Source organism: Lepus europaeus, chromosome X, assembly GCF_033115175.1.
Source record: "Lepus europaeus isolate LE1 chromosome X, mLepTim1.pri, whole genome shotgun sequence".
NCBI lineage: Eukaryota > Metazoa > Chordata > Mammalia > Lagomorpha > Leporidae > Lepus > Lepus europaeus.
The window spans coordinates 124585620-124594307 of record NC_084850.1 but is presented as its reverse complement, the minus strand read 5'-3'; the positions used below and the strand labels follow the sequence as shown (position 1 = coordinate 124594307).

Below are 8688 nucleotides of genomic sequence, written 5' to 3'. Positions count from 1 at the left end.
TAAATTTATCTTCTTCCCCAGCCACCGGGATGAAGAAAACACATTTACTGAGGGCGGGGGTCTGAGGGCCTGCAAACAACTCGAGCTGGCGCCTCGGCCAGGACCCGCACGGAAAGGCGGTAGGTCTCTGGAGAGGCCCCCGGGGGGCGGCCGCGGCCCACGAGAAATGGTGGGGGGCGGCCTGGCCGCCTGCCTCTCCGCGGGGTCGACGGACCGCGGCCCCGCGCGGGCTTTACGGCCGAGGCGGCGGCTGCGGCGCGTGTGGCGGCGGCGGGAGGGAGCGCGGAGGAGGTGGAAAGAAGGGGGGCGCTGTCACGGAGACTCGGGCCGCCGGAGACCCCGCCGCAGCGAGGCCAGTGGGCTCCCCGGTCGCGGGGCGTGAGCGTTGCCGACCCGGGGCGCCAGGGGGACCCTCCGGGCGGAGGAGGGGGCCCATCTACCCTTCCGCATTTTCCTGGGTCTCTCTCCCGGGCGGTGACGTGACGTGCTGACGGCGGGCCCGTGCCGGGGAGCTGGGCCGCTTTTTGTCAGCTCCGAGCTCGGCCCCTCCTCCCTCCCTCCGCCCGCCCCACCAGCCGGAGCCCGGCCCAGTGCTCCAGAGAAAGGCCGGCCTGCAGCACCCGCCACCGTCGCCAACCGCCCGCACTCCCGTCCGGTGAGTCCCGGGTGCCGCGGCGGCCGTGGGGCCTAGTGCGCGCTCGGCGGCCTGGTCTCGGCCTGGTCGGCGGCCCGCAAGGCGCCCTCCCGCGCTAGGCCGGGCGGCGTGGCGCGCGGCGCCAAGCAGGCCCCGAGGAGGCCGCAGTTAGGCCCGGGGAGGAGCCCGGCTGCCCCGAGCGGCGGCGGAGGCGCGTTCCGTAAGCGGGCGGGGGTTGGGGGAGGGTCGCGCGGCGGTCCGTGAGGCGGTTGAGGGGCCCCCGGTCGGCGTGGCGGCCGTCCCGGGGCACTGAGCGGGGGTGAGGCCTGGCGAGGAGTCGAAGGCTGCAGGCGTGAGGTGAAGGCCGCAGGCCGGCCGGGCCGATTTTCGCTATGTAAATATCGGAGGGGGGGGGAGGGACGGGGGACAAGATGGCGGCGGCTCGGCGCTTGCTGCAGGGGACGACTGAGGGGGTTGCCGGGAGGGGGAGCCGCCATCTTGAAGGCGGCGTCTGGAGAGAAAATTCCGCTACAGCCCGTGAGGGGGGGTGGGAGAGCGGGCTGCAGCGGCGGCGGCGCCGGTGACGGGCACCGGAGGCCCTGCGCAGCGGCGTGTGCGCGCGGAGGGGCGTGCTCGCTCCCTACGGCGGCCATTGCCTCGGCCGCCATGATGAGCTCTCGGGCTCTAGGCGCTCGGCGGCAGCGCCACCTTCCTGCCCTGCCTCCCGCAGCCCCGTGACTGGCTGCTGTTTCCGCTGCGTTTTAGCTGGGCTGCCGCAGGCGGCCACCGCCGCCGCCCGGGCGCCAGAGCCCTCTCTCCCCTCAGCCCGCGCTTTTTTTTCTTGCGCTTGCCGCACCCCGAGGGCCATCGGGGGCCGGTGGCAGCCCAGACACTTAGGCTCCCCGAGGCAGAAGGGACCCTGGGAAGTTTTAATTTTGGTTTAAATCAGTTAAGTGGCTTTCAGGATGCCCTCGGTGTGGTTTGCCTACCACCCTTGCCTTCTCGAGTGTCGGAATAAATAAAAGTGGGTGGGAAAGTTCCCACCACTCTCCTGTCCAATAGGGGAAAAGTACATTGCACAGAACGAAAGCGGAAGAGTAGGGTTGGGAGGGAGTCATTTGTAGTCACTTGTGTGGGTGGAAACAACTTTCTTGAGAAGCTGCGCTGACGCTATTAGCGTAGCTGTCTCTGAGGAATAAGAAGAGGACAGTTTTAATTTTCTTACTGAGGAAAAAACGTGGTGAGGTATTTATTGTTCATTTACTTATCATGGCGTTTCGATTTTTTATTTGAAGTTTCCCGGTGGCGTGTGATGGCAGTGTAGAACTTTCCTGGTGACTCGGAGCCCGGTGAGAGCCGAGCGTTGTACTGGGTGCTGGTCAGAAATGACAGGGGTTCTGGAGACGCGGACCGTGGCTGCAAGGGGCTCCGTGCTTCAGGGTTAGATGACTCAAGGTGAGGTGCGGCAAGTGTCGCGGGAAAGGGACTGACGTGTCCAGCGGAAGGCTCCATTCGGAGGATCAGGTGCTGAACTTGGTGGCATTTTCAGAAGGTTGCCGAGGTAGGACTTTGTTAAGTGGAGTTGAAAGTGGGGAAAGGGCGTTTCAAGGGTGAAGCTTCTTCCGAAAACCTCTAGTGTTCAGCTTGGCTCCAGTGGGAGGTATAGGTAGGGAGTGGTAGGAATTCCACCTGGAAAAGGTAGATTGCAGAGGAGCTGGCTTGCCAGGTGGAAGGGCTTATACTCCGTGGGGGACACAGCAGGGGAGCCCTCGACTAGCAGAGTGGGGACACATCTGTCCTGTGCTTTACAGCCACTTGGCAGTTCCATTGGACTAAGGCAAGTTTCTGAAGTTGAGAAATAGTGTAGCACGTTCGTCAGTGTGTTCACCACCAGATTGATTGCAAGAGCGTTGAGAAGTTAAGTATATTTGGCCATTTTTTCAATGATGCATCTCTTGCTAGATAGCTACTCCTTTTTCTATCCTAATTTTTCATACCAAATACCCTTTTGATTAGTTACTTTATTTTCTGTAGTAAATAAATAGGAAGTGGCTTCTGCTATTTCCTTTACCATGGCTGAAAATGACAGGACTGGTGCTGTGGGTTATTTCATGAAAATGAAAAATTTATAAGTACTCCCATGGTGATTTTTTTTTTTTTAAGAAGTCATTTTTGTAAAGTAGGTTGGAAGAGCCATTATTAAAAAGGCAGTGGCTTTCAGGTGCCCTTATGCATCTCTTTTCTTGCCCCTGGTGAAAGTAACCACGGTTTTGTTTGAGAGGGTAACCAAGGCTGTTTGCTATGGCAAGCCTTCGTGCTCATGTTTTGATTAACATTTGACTGACTTAGCACATGTGGGGAATGTTTCCTAGAATTTTATGGTATAAATCTATAGGTAGTGTGGGTATTCACTTTCCGTGTTTCCATTTTTCTGGACTGCAACAGGTTAGATCAGCCATGTTTAGTGAGAGGACCAGAACAAACAAGAGATTCTTTTTTTTTTTTTTTTTTTTGACAGGCAGAGTTAGAGAGAGAGAGAGAAAGGTCTTCGTTTTTCCGATGGTTCACCCCCAAGTGGCGCCTTGCGGCCGGTGCGCTGCGCCGATCTGAAGCCAAGAGCCAGGTGCTTCCTCCTGGTCTCCCATGCGGGTGCAGGGCCCAAGGACCTGGGCCACCCTCCACTGCCTTCCCGGTCCACAGCAGAGAATTGGACTGGAAGAAGAACAACCGGGACAGAACCGGCGCCCCAACTGGGACTGGAACCCGGGGTGCTGGCGCCACAGGCGGAGGATTAGCCTAGTGAGCCATGGCGCCGGCCTGAGATTCTTGTTTTTGTCAACACGGCGCCGGCCTGAGATTCTTGTTTTTATCACAAATGGCTTAGAAAACATTGGGAACAGCGCCTTGTCTGAAGCCAGCTGGAAGCAAGTTAGCAAGGCAGGCTGTGGTTGTTGAGGTGTTAAGGGTAAACATAAACTTAGAAGAACCAGTTGCCTTTATATCTTGACAGCTGAGAAAGATATAGAAGAGCTATAAAGAAGCTCTTTTAAAAAAAGTTTAAAGAAGCCGGCGCCATGGCTCAACAGGCTAATCCTCCGCCTTGCAGCGCCGGCACACCGGGTTCTAGTCCCGGCTGGGGCGCCGGATTCTATCCCGGTTGCCCCTCTTCCAGGCCAGCTCTCTGCTGTGGCCAGGGAGAGTGCAATGGAGGATGGCCCAAAGTGCTTGGGCCCTGCGCCCCATGGGAGATCAGGAGAAGTACCTGGCTCCTGCTATCGGATCAGCGCGGGCCGGCCGCGGCGGCCATTGGAGGGTGAACCAACGACAAAAAGGAAGACCTTTCTCTCTGTCTCTCTCTCTCTCTCACTGTCCACTCTGCCTGTCAAAAAAAAAAGGCGGGGGTAGTTTAAAGAAGAAGCTGCTCTTTTTGAAACTAAACATGACAGGGAGGGAGGGAGAGCAAGCGATCGAGCTAGCTCTTTTCCATCCTGGGTTCACTGGCCAAATGCCCACAACAGCCAGGGCTGGGCCAGGCCAAAGCCAGGAGCCAGGAACTCCAGTATGGTCTCCCATGTGGCTGGCAGGGCCCAAGTATTTGAGTCCTCATCCACTGCCTTGTCAGGTGCGTTAGCAGGGAGCTGGCTCTGAAGCAGAGTAGCTGGGACTGCAACCAGACACACCTATCTGGGAAGTGGGCCTTCTAAGGAGTGAGCTAACTGTTGTGGCAACACTTGGCCCATCCCCTAAATTAAGGATTTTAAAATGGGGAGATTATCCAGTAGGCCTAATTAGCAGGAAGCTGGAATCAGAAGCAGAGCCCGGGCTTGAACCCTGGGCACTGAGATATGGGGTGTGTGCATCCCAAATGATGGCACACTGTGACATGACACCTGCCCCAGAAGCTGTTCTTTGTAAAGCTATACAGTACAGCAACAGTGGATGTTCAAGATTAAGATTAAATTTAGAATCAAGTTGTACAATTAAGAACATAGAATAGTTTCCATGATAAATGATTAAGTATAAAATTCTTTTTGTCTAAAAGACTTTGATAATCTGGAAAACTGGTGGAATACCTTATTATCCAACCATCTTGCATAAATGAGGTATTAGCTTTTAATTATTTTTTTTTTCGATAGACGCAAAAAAATACGTGCACAAATGCTTAAGTTTTTTTCGGCTGGCACCGTGGCTCAATAGGGTAATCCTCCGCCAGTGGCGCGGCACACCGAGTTCTAGTCCCGGTCTGGGCGCTGGATTCTGTCCCGGTTGCCCCTCTTCCAGGCCAGCTCTCTGCTGTGGCCCAAGTGCTTGGGCCCTGCACCCCATGGGAGACCAGGAGAAGCACCTGGCTCCTGCCTTCGGATCAGCGCGGTGCGCCGGCCGCGGCGGCCATTGGAGGGTGAACCAACGGCAAAAAGGAAGACCTTTCTCTTTCTCTCTCTCTCTGTCCACTCTGCCTGTCAAATAAAAAAAAAGTTTTTTTCCACATTGCTTTTTTTTTTTTTGACAGGCAGAGTGGACAGTGAGAGAGAGAGAGAGAGAGAGAAAGGTCTTCCTTTGCCGTTGGTTCACCCTCCAATGGCCGCCGCGGCCGGCGCACCGCGCTGATCTGAAGGCAGGAGCCAGGTGCTTCTCCTGGTCTCCCATGGGGTGCAGGGCCCAAGCACTTTGGGCCATTCTCCACTGCACTCCCTGGCCACAGCAGAGAGCTGGCCTGGAAGAGGGGCAACCGGGACAGAATCCGGCTCCCCGACCGGGACTAGAACCTGGTGTGCCAGCGCCACAAGGCAGAGGATTAGCCTAGTGAGCGCGGCGCCGGCCTTTTTTTTTTTTTGACAGGCAGAGCGGACAGTGAGAGAGACAGAGCCAAATGGTTTTTTTTTTTTTTTTTTTTTTTTTTTTTGACAGGCAGAGTGGACAGTGAGAGAGAGAAAGGTCTTCCTTTTTGCCGTTGGTTTACCCTCCAATGGCCGCCGCGGCTGGCGCATCGCGCTGATCCGAAGGCAGGAGCCAGGTGCTTCTCCTGGTCTCCCATGGGGTGCAGGGCCCAAGCACTTGGGCCATCCTCCACTGCACTCCCTGGCCACAGCAGAGAGCTGGCCTGGAAGAGGGGCAACCGGGACAGAATCCAGCGCCCAGACCGGGACTAGAACCCGGTGTGCCGGCGCTGCAAGGCTGAGGATTACCCTGTTGAGCTGTGGCGCCGGCGGTCACATTGCTTTTTGTAAATGCTTACTCTCCAACCCCATGAAGATTTCTGTTGTCACTGATAATCTTGGATTATTTGTGTTTGTACACACTGGCACTTCCATGCTTTCTTTTTTACTCTTTAAACTTCTCAACCAGTCCTCGAAATCCCTCTCTGCAGCAGAGATTATCTGATCTTTCAGTTAACTGAGAAGGCTTGATGGCTGGCTGATAGAAACAGCTGCGTTTCCCTTACTTGTGTTTCATGAGCTTTTCCTCTATATTTACCTAGGATTTCTTCCTCTTCCTTTTGCTGCAGGAAGAATTGCCCTTCTTCAGTTGCCCTCTGCAGTAGGCTTTACCCTGTGCTGCCTGCTTTGGACAGGACTCTGTCAGTGGTGCTGTCTCATGCCTCATTAACCTCTACCAGTCAGCTGGTGTCTTTCCCTCTCCTTGAACTTTTCCTAGGTTTGCTCATCTTATAAAACCTTGCCTGTCTCATTTTCCTTTCACCAGTACTTTTATTTCTTTTCACCCGTCTTACTTTTAAACCCAGTATTGCAAATTGGGAAACTTGTGTGGCATGTTAATGGTCACATGAAAGTGTAGTGTGTGTTAAAAACTCTTCGTGCCTTTTCTCTTTTTCTATGGTGGGATTTCCCTCAAGGTCAGTCCTCTATCTTTTTTTCCTCTGGAATCTTCTCCCTTAGCCTTGGTGTCCCCTAGCATGTCCAACCTCTCTTCTAGTTTCTCATCCAGCATTTCAGTTGCCTGTTGACCATCTCCACCTAGGTGTCTTAACTGTCTCAACAAGGCTAAAACCACACTTATCTGGCACATAACATGGTAGATGCCTAATACTATTTACTGAAAATGTTTTTTAACCTCAAACCTAAAACTTAAACTTCTGCTTTCTGTTATTGGCACCATCATTTTTTTAGGCTCATTGCCCCTTCCCTCTGGCAAAGAGCAGTATGGACATCTTTAGCATTTGATCTATTGACATTTGAATTATGTGTTTATATTTTTGTCTGTTTCATGAACTGTGAATATGGAGACAGTTACTCATCCTAGTTCCTGAGCAATACCTGGCACATAGTTGTTATTTGGAAAACAGTTAACATGAATTATTGGGTGCAGAGAATTTTATGTCATTGAAGAGTCTTTTGATCAAGGAGTATACAGATTTAGTCACACCACTTGTCTTGTTATAGCCCCAGGACCTGAGTAGCCTTCTGTCCCACATACACACTCAGGCTTTATCTGATTGGAATATGGCCAGACTGCTGGATTATTTTTCCAAACATTTTATAAAACTTAATTATCTTATAATTTATTTTGCTCAAAGGGAACTATACTTAAAACTGTGTGGCCTTGAAGTGTGCAGACATCAGACCTTTAAAAGGTTTTTTTAATCAAGAAGTAGTTCAAAATTATGGAAAAGCACACATCACCCAGATTTAACAAATCTCATATTTTGCTACATATTTGCTTCATTTTCTCTGTCCTTTATTTAAAAAATACGATCTCACAGATCCAGTGCAGGGGTGGAGAACCTTTTTCTGCCAAGGGCCATTTGGGTATTTATAACATCATTTGTGGGCCGTACACAATTTCATCAACTGAAAAATTAGCCTGCTGTAGATTTCTTGAATTTTAAGTCCCTCCTGCAATTGCCTTGGCGGGGCCAGACCACATGATTTAGTGATCTTTACATGGTCTGCAGGCCGGACATTCTCAACTCGTGAGTTCAACATTGCCCCCATCATCCTATTCCTATCTTTTCTTCTTGGAAGTAACCACTGTCTTAATATTTCTACCATACCAAGACAGGGTGAAGTATTGCTTTGGGTGTTTTATATACATATATATATATATGCATATATATGTATGCATTTATGTATATATGTATATATACATGTGTGTATTTAATTTTAAGCCTTCTTGAAACATAATATTCCTTTGGGTGTTCTAACTACATAAGCAAATTCATACTGTCTACATCATTTTGCATATTGTATTCACTTAATATGTGTTTTAGATTTATCCATGTCACATGTGGATATAGTTCAGCAATTATGGAAGTGTGTTCTAGGGAGTTACAAGATTCTTCCTGAGGGTTCGTGAAGTCAAAACTATTTTCATAATATTATTTGCCATTTTTACCCACCTTCTGTGCACTGTAGCAGTTCTGTACAGAGGCTGTATCTGTGATGGCATAATAGATCAAATACAGAAACAGGAGAATATATCTGTCTTCTATTAAGCCAGACATTAAAAATGATTGCAAAAATGTAAAACAATGCTACTCTCTCTTTTTTTTTTTTTTCTTTATAGATTGTATTTATTTGAGAGGTAGAGTTACAGACACAGAGAGAAAGGTCTTCTATCCACTGGTTCATTCCCCAAATGGCTGCAATGGATGCAACCAATCTGAAGCCAGGAGCTAGGAGCTTCTTCTGGGTCTCCGATGTGGATGCAGGGGCCCAAGCCACTTGTACCATCTTTTACTTCTTTCTCAGGTGATAGCAGAGAGCTGGATTGGAAGAGGAGCAGCCAGGACACAAACTGGCACCCATATGGGATGCTGGCGCCACAGGTGGAGGCTTAGCCCACTACACTACAGTGCTGTTCCCCAGCAGTGCTACTCTTTCCACTAATTTTTTTGTTTGAAAAATATGTTAAAATGTTATTCATACTTAACACGAAGTGGGCTTATTTTTGAGTTAATGAATGTTTTAAATGTCTTAGTTTTAGTTTTTAGCATAAATATCTATACATGTGAACCACATAAAAAACTCCTTGTGGACCTTACTTTTTTTTTAAAGATTTATTTATTTCTTTGAAAGAGTTACAGAGAGAGGGAA

The 8688-nt window shown here is 50.7% G+C and overlaps 1 protein-coding gene across 2 annotated transcripts in view; it reads left to right on the top strand.

Annotated features, from left to right (window-relative positions):
* Positions 1-546: 546 nt before the first annotated feature.
* Positions 547-8688, top strand: part of ZFX (zinc finger protein X-linked) — a 49354-nt gene continuing 41212 nt past the window's right edge. Inside the window, exon 1 of one of the 2 annotated variants that reach the window (XM_062184280.1) lies at positions 547-655. The gene's annotated coding sequence lies outside the window, so the exon portion shown is untranslated. Of the gene's footprint in view, positions 656-2104; positions 2196-8688 lie in introns of those variants that run through there. The other variant, XM_062184282.1, reaches the window with a different exon arrangement.